Here is a 10921-nt window from a genome sequence, read left to right as displayed (position 1 = left end):
AGCTCGTGGTAAATATTCAGGCAGCGGTCGGTGCAAATACCGGAAGGAATTTCGTAGCCAGCGGCTTTTTCGGCGTCGCTGTTGTTTTCGTCGTAGTCCTTCTTGCCGTTGTCTTCGTCGCGTCGCTGTTGTCGCTAGCCAGAAAATGTGCACAACGCCTTCGCATCTCAGTCAGTGGCTCGTTCCCTTCTTTCACACTTTCTGCTACAGCTGTAGTAATCCTAGCAAATGATGCACAAAGTATTACACTCTTCGTATCGAACAGCACGGAAAACTACGGCACAGAACATCATAGCGCAACAAAACTGTACAGGACCTGCGTGCTCGCACCATAGCACCCTATCCAATGTTACTTGTATTAACGTAGTTGTTGTTCGAACACCAGCATGAACACACACGTACACACTTCGATACATATAACTGCAGCGACGGCACTGGCCTGCTGTGTTATTGTCGTGCCATTCTGTTCACGACCGCAGACGCCTGCTCGTTGGTCTGCCCGCCACTCGTGTCTTGTATCGTCCAGCTGCCGCTTCCCTTCCTATATTTTCTTTCTTGTATGCATCCGTTACGTTCTTTGCCATGTGTTTCAGCTGCGCTTTTTATCTACTGTGATTATTACTGTACTATTGTTACTGCTGTTGGCGATTCTCTGCACTAAGCAATGGCCCGTTGGCGTTCGTCTCTACCCGGGCTGTTCCCTCTTTCCACAACGCACGAACGGCACGACGAATGGCCGGAAAGCGAACGATCCAATCCGAACAAAGTATAATGCAGAGTCAAATAGACGGTCTATGTTAGGACCTTACGGCCGTCGTTGCCTTAGTACTCTGGCCCCAGCAAAAAGAACGCTATTAACTTCACGGAACCTCCGACAAAGTAAGATGCATTAGCCGCCTCTGTGGCTACTTGTTCTGCAGCTGTTCCTGCTATAGGTTTAAATTTTGTTCCGTAGCATAGGGCACTCAAAGTCAGATTTAGATACAGCGAGAGCGTTCGGAACACAGGCGCACGCACAGGTTAGGGCAGGCAACACGTTAATCAACATATGACTGACCCGTTTGTTGGCAAAAATGGTCAGATAAGTCAATACAAAACACGGCATCGAGAAATACGCAGCCAAGTACGTATTCGTAGCTAGGCAGAACACACGTACACGAAAATACGACTGACTGTACGACGAACACACGGGCTGATTCGGAAGCTGGTTTTACCCCCCCCTCTCCCTCCCTCCTTTATATATATATATATATATATATATATATATATATATATATCACGCTTGCATAGGAAATATTCCACTTTACATCTAGCCTGCGCCACTGTGATTTTCTCGGTCGGCCGATACCTGTGCTACGGCCGACGTGGAAAGGGTCGCGTTCTAAATCGCAGCAGGCGATAAAAAGCAAAAGAAGAAGGAGATTAGCAGAAGGCAGCAAGGGAAAATGGCTGCATTCTGTTCTGCCTTTAGAAGGTAAAGCTGGGGAAAAGACCAACCAACAGATGGTAAACGCCCTCGACTCTAACATTGTATAAGAGCACTCATTATATGAAAAAGTATATATATAGAAAAAATATATATAGAAATATAGAGAAAAGATAAGCAACGTTTGAATCTCAAAGAGAAAGGAGCAGGGGTATAAGGTAAGATGGGAACGTATAGCAGACGAAATTAGAAGCTGATTTCGTATGTTGACGACACAGGAAGGGGGCACGTAGTCCGCTATGGAGAGGACAGCGTGCAGAAAGGGATATCTTAGGTGGTATAATGTGATATAAGGCTAAATTGAAATTTCGGACATTAGCCAGTACGATTTAAGAAGATGAAACGTGTCTCTTTGCATTTATGAAAACAAAAATACGGCAAATTTAGTTGTGCTGCGTTGTAAGGCAATATTCCGGTGCACTATTTTGGTGTCGTCTTCACCCTCAAATGAGTATTTACAAACAATTGAAGAAGGAATAATCTCGAAATGCAATCTAGGGAACTAGTTCATTTTTCATAACTTATTATGTTGGCGCGAAATTGTGGACATACTACTCGAATATAGGTAAATGTACTGGAAGAGGGAACCTACAAGATTAACTAGCCTAATAATTTTACACCATCCGCTTGACACATGGTAAGAGCCACTTTCGAGCTCTCTAACACGTAGGTACTGCTCACCTGCGAGTCGCGCCAAGAGATGTAGGGCGCGATTCAGCGAGGGGCCATCGATACCTGCCACTCATGAACCTCTGCTCACTTGCTGTTAAATAAAACTAGAGAAAAAATCCGACCTTGATACGAAAGAATAATTTCCAGTAGTTTTTACCGAAAAGGAAGGAATGTTCCTTGCACTCAACTTGTACAATGGCAGCAATTGTAGCATACCTGAAAGAAAGGGCCAAAGGACCGAAGATTTCGTTGTCAATTATAGGTATCGCAGAAAGGATTAATCTTAGCAAACGGACCAATAGTCACCTATCTTACACATTGCGGAAAGGTACACAGAGGTAATCATCGAGATAAGTTGATTTAGTCAGCGAATTATATATGCATGAATAGAATAGAACAAGAAGTCGAATAAACATTCATAATGATCATTATTATATATATAATATATGTATATAATATATGTACCGTATAAAAGGTGCCACTGGACCAACCTCTCAAGTATTTCAGCAAGAGTTTTAGCATCGACGATTCTATCATAGAATCCATTGTGACAGAATATCACAGAATTTGAATTGATGCCTGACGTATATTAAAGGAGTTTGCTTTATGATAGTATTTTCTAGAGAAATAATATAAACAAGTATAAATATTCTTGTGATGATCCATAAAAGAAACTAATGTAAGATGTAAGGGATTTTCTCATTTGTTTTGTATATTTAATAGGAACTTGTCGGGGTACTCAACCGAATAATTTTTGTCAGCTACTGCAAGAAATGTGCAGACTTTTCTTGTGCTATTTCGGACACACAGTACACCAACAACACGTTTTTTGCGGCTTAAATATACTTTTCTTTTTAAAACTTGCTCAAAATAGGTATTCCACACAACGTTAGCAATATACCTAGTTGACAAATTTGCAAGTAGTTCAGTGCATAAGTAATCGCCGCTTTTCTTCATCGCTTTTTTCTTTATTTTTGTTTGCGGATGCTCAAGCGTTACCAGATCTGAACGGTCCGGGAAATAACAAATATCATTTTCGACATTTTTTATCTTTGACAACATTTATTTTTGTGTCCGCTGGCGAATTAAAATCAGTGATTTTATACAATACAGTCTACATGCCGGGCGCCTCGGCCAACGCCGTCTTGCTAGGCAAATAATATATAGGCAAAACGTTTTATTGAGAGCATAACACTTCCTAACACAATCGCATGTTCTATATATATCAGTGTATCTGTGAGATACTGAGGATCCTAACAGGTTGATAATGTATTTAAGTCGATTATTTTTTTCTGCTTCATTATACCTTCTCTGTCAGTATGAATATGTTTTTCTTGTCATTCGTTTATTTAATATTTACCTCCTTATCATGTTCAAAATAAAAGTGCTGTTAATACCTACCGTTGGTTACCTTGACGCCTGCCTCTACTAATATTACCACTTTTCAAAGCATACTTACTTAATTCAATCAAATTGGTCTATATTGGGCTTATTTATTCTCTCTTTAAACTACGGGTTTGTCCAAACTGCAGTAACCTATTTGAGAGTTACTGTGCAGCAGCTTTTCGATAGACAGTGAATATGCGAGACTTGAATGGGCATTTAATTTTGTTTTCCAGTTAATTTTTCTAATTTTAAATAAAGATGCTTGATTAGCACAATTTAGTGAAACTTAATTGCATATATTGAAAGGATTGCAATAGCATTTCATTAGGTAAAGGTACGACAAATCGTAATTTACGTGATGCGCTTTGTGAATTTTTCCTGCTTGTGGACTATGGCTTGCATTCATTAGTAGGTCATTTGCTGTTACAGCATCGGATACCTTATCGAGTCTGTTATAGACTGAATGAAAGCACTAAACTGTATATTAATTTAGTGGGTGTCTATAGCTCACGGAACCAGTAGAATAAAAAACCGACTTCATTGCAGATGGTAGCAGACCGTGCCTTTTACTTGATAATGCTGTTTAACTCTGATACTAACAAAAGGCTTCATTTTACGATAGGGATAGTCCATAAAAAGTGACTTTTATTTTTTTATGTCGCCGGAAGTCTCTGCTGAATATGCTAGTGTTGTGTGCTACTCCTTTCATTCTCAAAACTGAGATCGACCAGCGGATAATTGGTTTCTTTTCTCGTTGGTTTTTAGATCGATTTATTTATCGATATTTATAAATCGATAAATTTAATACGATAATGTCGAACAGCGCTAAATGGAGATGCAGATCCACTCTACTGCATTTCGGAGCTAACTTAATTCCATATCAAGATCATAAAATGAGTGAACATTCAGGTGGCATTGAGGTTCGGTCCTACCTGTATGAAGGTGCAAAACTACGCTCTACGGGGGTGTTAATGAAAAGCAAAAACAGTATGGCTATTCCGTCCTTTGACACCACTCGGTTAATTTCACCCGATGAAGTCAATAATCCAAACTAAGAGCCTGATGAAATTGAATTGATTGTTCTTATGAAAATGTTTTTTCTTACCAGTAAAAGTCAGCGAAAATTGATTAACAATTTCTGTATGTTCTATTTGTGTGAAGTTTTTTTCGTAGAATATGGATGTTGTGTCACTGATGGGTTGGTGACCGGAGGAGATCCTCGACTCGGGCACTCCTCCAAAGGGTGAGGCGCTTTTCGGAACCCTCAATAGTATTCATATGGGACGAAGCGAATCCGCCTCGGACAACGACAGTTCTAAAATCCTCCTATAATCAATCAACAGCAGCAATAGAAATTAAGCCATGAAGTCCTATGCCATGAAGCCATGAAGCAAACATAGATGTTCGCTAGATATTTCCCTGTAAGTAAGCTACCCTCGTTAAAAATTACAAAAAGCTATTTGATTATTATACAGCAGATGATAATGTGACTCAGTTAAGTGAGCTTCATATCCGGGTAGGACAGACAATAGCTATAAAAAACGTGTTATTTATAAAATAGAATCCGTTAGAATAGTCCCAATAGTCGATGTTACTAGTGACTCATATTACCGAAAATAAAGTCTTGTTCAGTATATTAGGACTTCTGTATGCCTAATGAATATTATAGGGGAAGAGGTTCACAAAACTGAGACTGTGCTTTTTAGCTATGATTGTGGTTCTCAAAGAATTTTATGAATTAGAATCGCAGTAAGACGCAAGAAATGTATATATATTTAGACGTCGGAAGTTTCAGATACATAATTTAGGCGTCAGTTATTATTACATTATCTCAAAGGTGTCTTAAAACGGGACGTGCTTATACCTAGAGGGTGCTATCACTGGCCTACTGTTTCGCCGAATTTTTAAGAACACTCTAGAAGAGATATATATATATATATAAAATGCAAAGCAGTGGAAATATGGGGTAACCCACAGAGTAGACGATATTAACTTCTTAGTGGTAAAACCATTGTTCTTCCAAGACTCCCCACGCATTTTTCAACACGGTAAGTGTATGATAGTGTCCAGTTTCCATCGAATAAGATAAAACCAGATTTAGTGCTACCCATTGTGTGGGGTCCGATTCTGTAGGATCTATATATATATATATATATATCATTCACAATAAAATGCAAGAAAGAGACCAGTATACTATAATGTTTAAAATGAGCCCAAGATTAGACTCGTCTTTATTTATTTTCTAAGATTTTTTTAATTCCTTCACCGTTTTGAACCTTTATATTTTTGGGTCATTCGGCTTATTATAAACCCAAAATTTAATTCCCCTGGAATCCTTTATGTATAGAATATTTGTTCGACACTTTAACAAGTTTACGCCTACCAATGTCTCTTTAGGCACATGTACTATTAAAAAGATATTTGCGGATTAAAAAAGCAGTATTTTAAAAATGACTAATTGGTGGTACTAAAAAATCTGCTTTTATTTAAATATAATTTTTAAAAACAGTTTACTAAAAAAATGTGATTCAGGTGACCCACATTATGGCCATATTTAGCTATCGAAAGAGTCCTGACCATTGTCCGTGGTTTTAAAGTCACACACCTCAAGCAACGTGAGCCGCGTCAGGCCGACTTTGGTGTCATTCGAAAGCTGGGCCTTGGCAGTAATAGACGTGTCACAGTTCAAACTTAAAATAGAGCACTTTGAAGATGAGCCATTTTTGTGAAAATCCCAGTAAAATTCGTATTTTTATCATGATAAAGGCATACATGCTTCTCAAGTCCATAAAATATTATACTGCTTATGGTCGAGATGCGTTATAGGAAGAAACGGCTTAAAAATAGTTTTGTGGCTTTCGTTCTGGAAATTTTGATGTGAAAGTTGTTCTTCGTAGTAGTCGGTCAATTACAGCAAAAGCTGATAAAATTATTGCAAAAGTTACATCCAACAAACCTTCGTACATATCGCCAAGAAATAAAGAATCTATAAGCCAAAGGGTTTTACTGAGTCGTTTTCATCAATGAAACTCTACAAACACGCAGTGAAATCGAGCCACTTCTAAAGCTGTTACACATATACGATTTCATAATATGGATCACATAGAACAATAATGTGCGAATAAAAATGTTCCTCACGGTCCAAACTAACGTCTGCACCGACATGTTTGCTGGGATATAAATGAAATTGTGCATCACAAGCTGTTGCCGTCTGATAGAACTATTGATTCGACCCCTTACTATCGATAACTACAAAACTACAACAAGCCATGAAAGATTCAGTTCAAACTAGCAAACAAAAAACGCGTCGTCCTCCACCAAAACAACCCCGGGCCACACAGATGTTTAGCTACCCACTAACCTACGAGAACTTGAATGGAAAACTTCAGCCCGCACTTTACACAATTAGTGTGTCATCTGCTTCGGTCTCTGCAAAACTTTCTTCATTAATTAATGTAGTTAATAGTGTGAATTTAGTCTTAATAGAGGAATGGAAACGTCAATTGTCACAATTTTTTTTTAGCAACCACGGAAGCTTTAGAGTGATGTTACCACAAAAACAGCAATAGGTTATCGATCTAAATGGCTCATATTTTGTTTCGTAATATTAATGTAAGATATATTTAGTTCAGTTTTGGCTTTGAAACGGGCAATATTTTATCAATAACCCAATATGGGGCCCAATAGGGCCCCCTATCCTATATGCAACATGATCTGTTAAAGGAAATTTGACAACATGCTCTTTTCAAGTTTCGCTTTCCGAGCTCGTATTTGAAGAGATTCAAATTGGAATTACAAGGAAAATGCACCATGGACCTAAATTAAAGGACTATGAAGGGACTCCAGAATGGCTGAGAAACAATCACTTCATTATAGATAGGTCAGTGTCAGCTTAATCCATGAACCTTAGAAGTCTTTCAAGGATTTTTATGTTAGGGTTCTCAGTACCTTTTTCAGCTTTACGAATAGTACAAGCAATTTAAGTAAAAAAAAAAAAAAACAGAGCTCTTTACAACCCTTTTACTCTGTGAAACACTTTTTCTTTTGAATTGTTTTTTTGTTATATTTTTGCTATCACAAGCCTGTTGTAAGCATTTCCTTCTGATCTTTTCCTGGATCTGTGCTTTTAATGATAAGTATTTCACAAGGCAAAAAAACAGCGTTGCAACATATTCATTTTTCATCAAAGTGAAAAAACTGCCCAAGCAACTTAGGGTATTCGATGTATTTGCAAGGAAAACTCCGTAGTTGAGAGGACTGCTCAAAACTGGTTTGTCAAATTCAAACATGGCATCCTCAACCGATAAGCGATACGCTGCCTTCGAATTTTCAAATTTGACAAATATTGCCTTGAGCCAAATACGTTGTTAAATGAGCTAGCCTTTGTTAATCGCAGAGGAACAATGCACACGGAACAAATATTCGGGGTTATTTCCGTAGCATTTTTCAAATCTTTTTTTATTTAGGCTGACATGTGGCGTTTGTTTACGCGCTTACCTATAGGTATTTGCTATGATAGTATTGTAAGCATTTAACGAGCGTTTCCTGACTCCGCTAGTTGCAGGTAAGTGCACGTCGCCTTTTGTGCCTGACGCAGCATTATTCCGAATTCTAATACTCCTTCGACTTTGTTTTCAAGCTAATAGTTCAACGCATTCAAATGTAATAGTACGATAAACTGATTAGAGTTTCGAAAGCTTCGAAAATTGCTTTCGAAGATTCGCGAATTCGAAGATTTTTCACGACAGTGGAACAATGATTCCGAAAATCTTCGCACAATGTGGCTTTGGATATGATGATTGCGAGTAAACAGTTGGCCAGTGCGCCGACCACATAGCAAATCTATTATGCTGTACTTACTTGTAAATAAATTCGTATTGTTTTTTTTTTTTGATTTCAGTTGGCTGGTGCACTGTAGCCCACGAGAATGAATTACAAGCTATATTTGCAATGGCATAACGAGACCATGAGCATATAGATACCAAAATTGTCGTTGATTGACGCTTCGCCAAGAGCCAGCTGTTTTTTTACTGTATCATTGTTGAGGAAGTACAATAAGTCCCTTACTTAGAGGTATACAAAGTACTAAATGTTTATGCCCAAAACAGCTCACTTACCGAAGGAGATGAGATTGCGAAGAACACAATTTAAGCCATCAGTTTTAAAATAATACAAAATCAGCCCACAGACTATGTAAGAGCTGTCTGAAAAGAGGTATCTATTTGGTAACCCATTTTTTAGATGCCTCCGCGAGCTTGAAATGCCCTAATATAGCTATGAGTTTCCTATGTCTAACTTCCAGCGGTGTTCTGAGTGAGCCGGGTATCGTAAAATAACCCCTATAATCATTACTAATTATCCGTTGTGTTTCAGAGTCTCACCTGCGTTCTTGTAACGGCGATGTATGACCCTACTGCTTTCATCTCTGTATCACACATTTAAGTGCATACACGAAAAAGCTTATTATTTGCTGCTCAAGGCCTTGAACTTTTACTCAGCGTCACGATCATAACTGTTTTCAACTGTTTTAGATGGTATAACTAACTGTTCAATTACTTAGCAGTATCTCTTGAAAATGGCATATCTCATATTTTTGAATGTTACCAACTGAAACGCAGGCTTCGATTCATTCTTTTTTTACCTAATTTTCAGCTGATCGTCGTCTGTGATAGGCAATCAGTTAAACCATCCGCAAATGACAATGGATGCTCATAATATTTTCCCTCCTTTTTTCCGTACTACAACCTGATTTTCGCAGGTACCTACGCATTTCACCAGAACCCATTATGGCAGCAGTTCTATCTGACTTGCGAGTCTGTCAGTGTACCGACGATCTACCTAACGATCTTTCACCCGTTATAGGTTTTCCAGCTACGAGGCGCGGCGTAATATCGTGATTACGCTGTACGTCGTCTTTGCCCTTATACCGACGGCACACTGACGGTATTCACTCGACTTTTGTGAGACTCCTCCGACAAGTTCTCATGGTGTTCATTTTACCGGGCTGGCATCCGCCATGTTTACGAGTGTCCCTCTGCCGGTGTTGTCAACTTATGCCACATCTGGCATATGTTTGTCATCTTCGCTGAATTCTCATGGTACGAAACGGAATTGACGTTTCTTCGGTGTCACGAGGAAAGCACGTACTAATAAGGGAAACTCCGAACTTATTGAGGGTTAGGATTACGCCATTTAGACGGAAACACTTAAAAATAGCAACTATTATTTTATGTAGGATAGGGGTCCTAGGGTAAGTCGAAATAGAGAGCCGTGGTATATTGTTTATATACATAATACTATACTCTCTAATGAATCCATCACAGATAGCCCTAAGGGGCATTAGAAACAAATATTTGTTGATTGCGTTGCCTGTGATCAGGTCGTGTAAGTCTGTCTAATCTATTAATATCGACCATTAGCAGCCATTAGATACCCATGGATGCAACAACTTCTGTTGTCATGGTACCGCTGTTATCAAGATTTTTAAACTCGGCATCGCATATCTTAGAATATGTGCCGTCGTATAGAACGCATATACAAATATAATCAAACAGACTGATAGCCAGAACATATTGGCAAGTGATGTGATGATACCCAACTAATAAAGTTACCTTAAAATTATGTGCACGAATGCGGTAGTAACTTGAAAATATATTTGAATATGCTATAATTGTATTTTATTGCATCCGGCTGCAAGGACAATTTAAGATCGGCGCCCTAGAGATTGTTCAAAGTAAATTTGAAAACTAGCGGGTGCTTATTGCCTTCCTCGTTCGCAGTTTCCATAATCAAGGTCTTCGTCTCATGTTAAACGCAATATGAGAACCTTTCTATGCCTGTAAAGCACATATCAAAATATTTCAAACAGTTCCATCTAGACGGTATAGAGACCTTTAAAGACCAATTAAAAGAACATAAAATAGAAGTAAAGAATGTCTGAGGCTTGTTGGTACTTTTGTCATTATCAAGAATATTTAAAGTTGCTCTATACAACCTAAATGCTAAAAGTCAGTCAGTTATAGAGAAAAAATGAAATCAGAATTCTAGAGAGAAATGGAAATTATGGTATTGCATCCCTTAGCAGATAGAAGCTATTTGAGTAAAATCAGTGGTCAGCCTATGAACTGATCTCTAGAGGCTTAGTAGCATAGCACGCAATAAAATTCTTAGCATTAAATCAACGTTATATAGTAAGGGAATAAAATTAGTATACTTAAAGCAGCAAAACAAAAACAATTATTGAAGGAAACACTAGTTTTTATGGTTGTAAGGTTGTGGCAAATATTGAAAGAATGTCAAAAAAAAAAACCAATAAATGTGACTTAATACGCAAGTGTAGCTCAAGAAAAATTCAAACATTGCTCACTATTGAAGGTT

The 10921-nt window shown here is 38.3% G+C and overlaps 1 long non-coding RNA gene across 12 annotated transcripts; it reads left to right on the top strand.

Annotated features, from left to right (window-relative positions):
* Nucleotides 1–201: 201 nt before the first annotated feature.
* On the top strand, nt 202–10560 carry LOC111264284 (uncharacterized). 12 transcript variants are annotated; one of them, XR_015312648.1, is made up of 4 exons: nt 2154–2496; nt 4706–4787; nt 8918–9078; nt 9407–10560. It is a non-coding gene; the product is annotated as an uncharacterized LOC111264284 (long non-coding RNA). The 12 variants fall into 12 exon arrangements; XR_015312639.1 differs by having other exon boundaries at nt 2164–2496; nt 4706–4965; XR_015312640.1 differs by lacking the exon at nt 9407–10560 and adding an exon at nt 9303–9400 and having other exon boundaries at nt 2164–2496; nt 4706–4965.
* Nucleotides 10561–10921: the final 361 nt, after the last annotated feature.

The sequence above is a fragment of the Varroa jacobsoni genome, unplaced genomic scaffold, assembly GCF_002532875.2.
Source record: "Varroa jacobsoni isolate VJ856 unplaced genomic scaffold, vjacob_1.0 scaffold_843, whole genome shotgun sequence".
Lineage (NCBI taxonomy): Eukaryota > Metazoa > Arthropoda > Arachnida > Mesostigmata > Varroidae > Varroa > Varroa jacobsoni.
The sequence above is the reverse complement of the archived record's forward strand: the minus strand, read 5'-3'. Positions and strand labels throughout refer to the sequence as shown.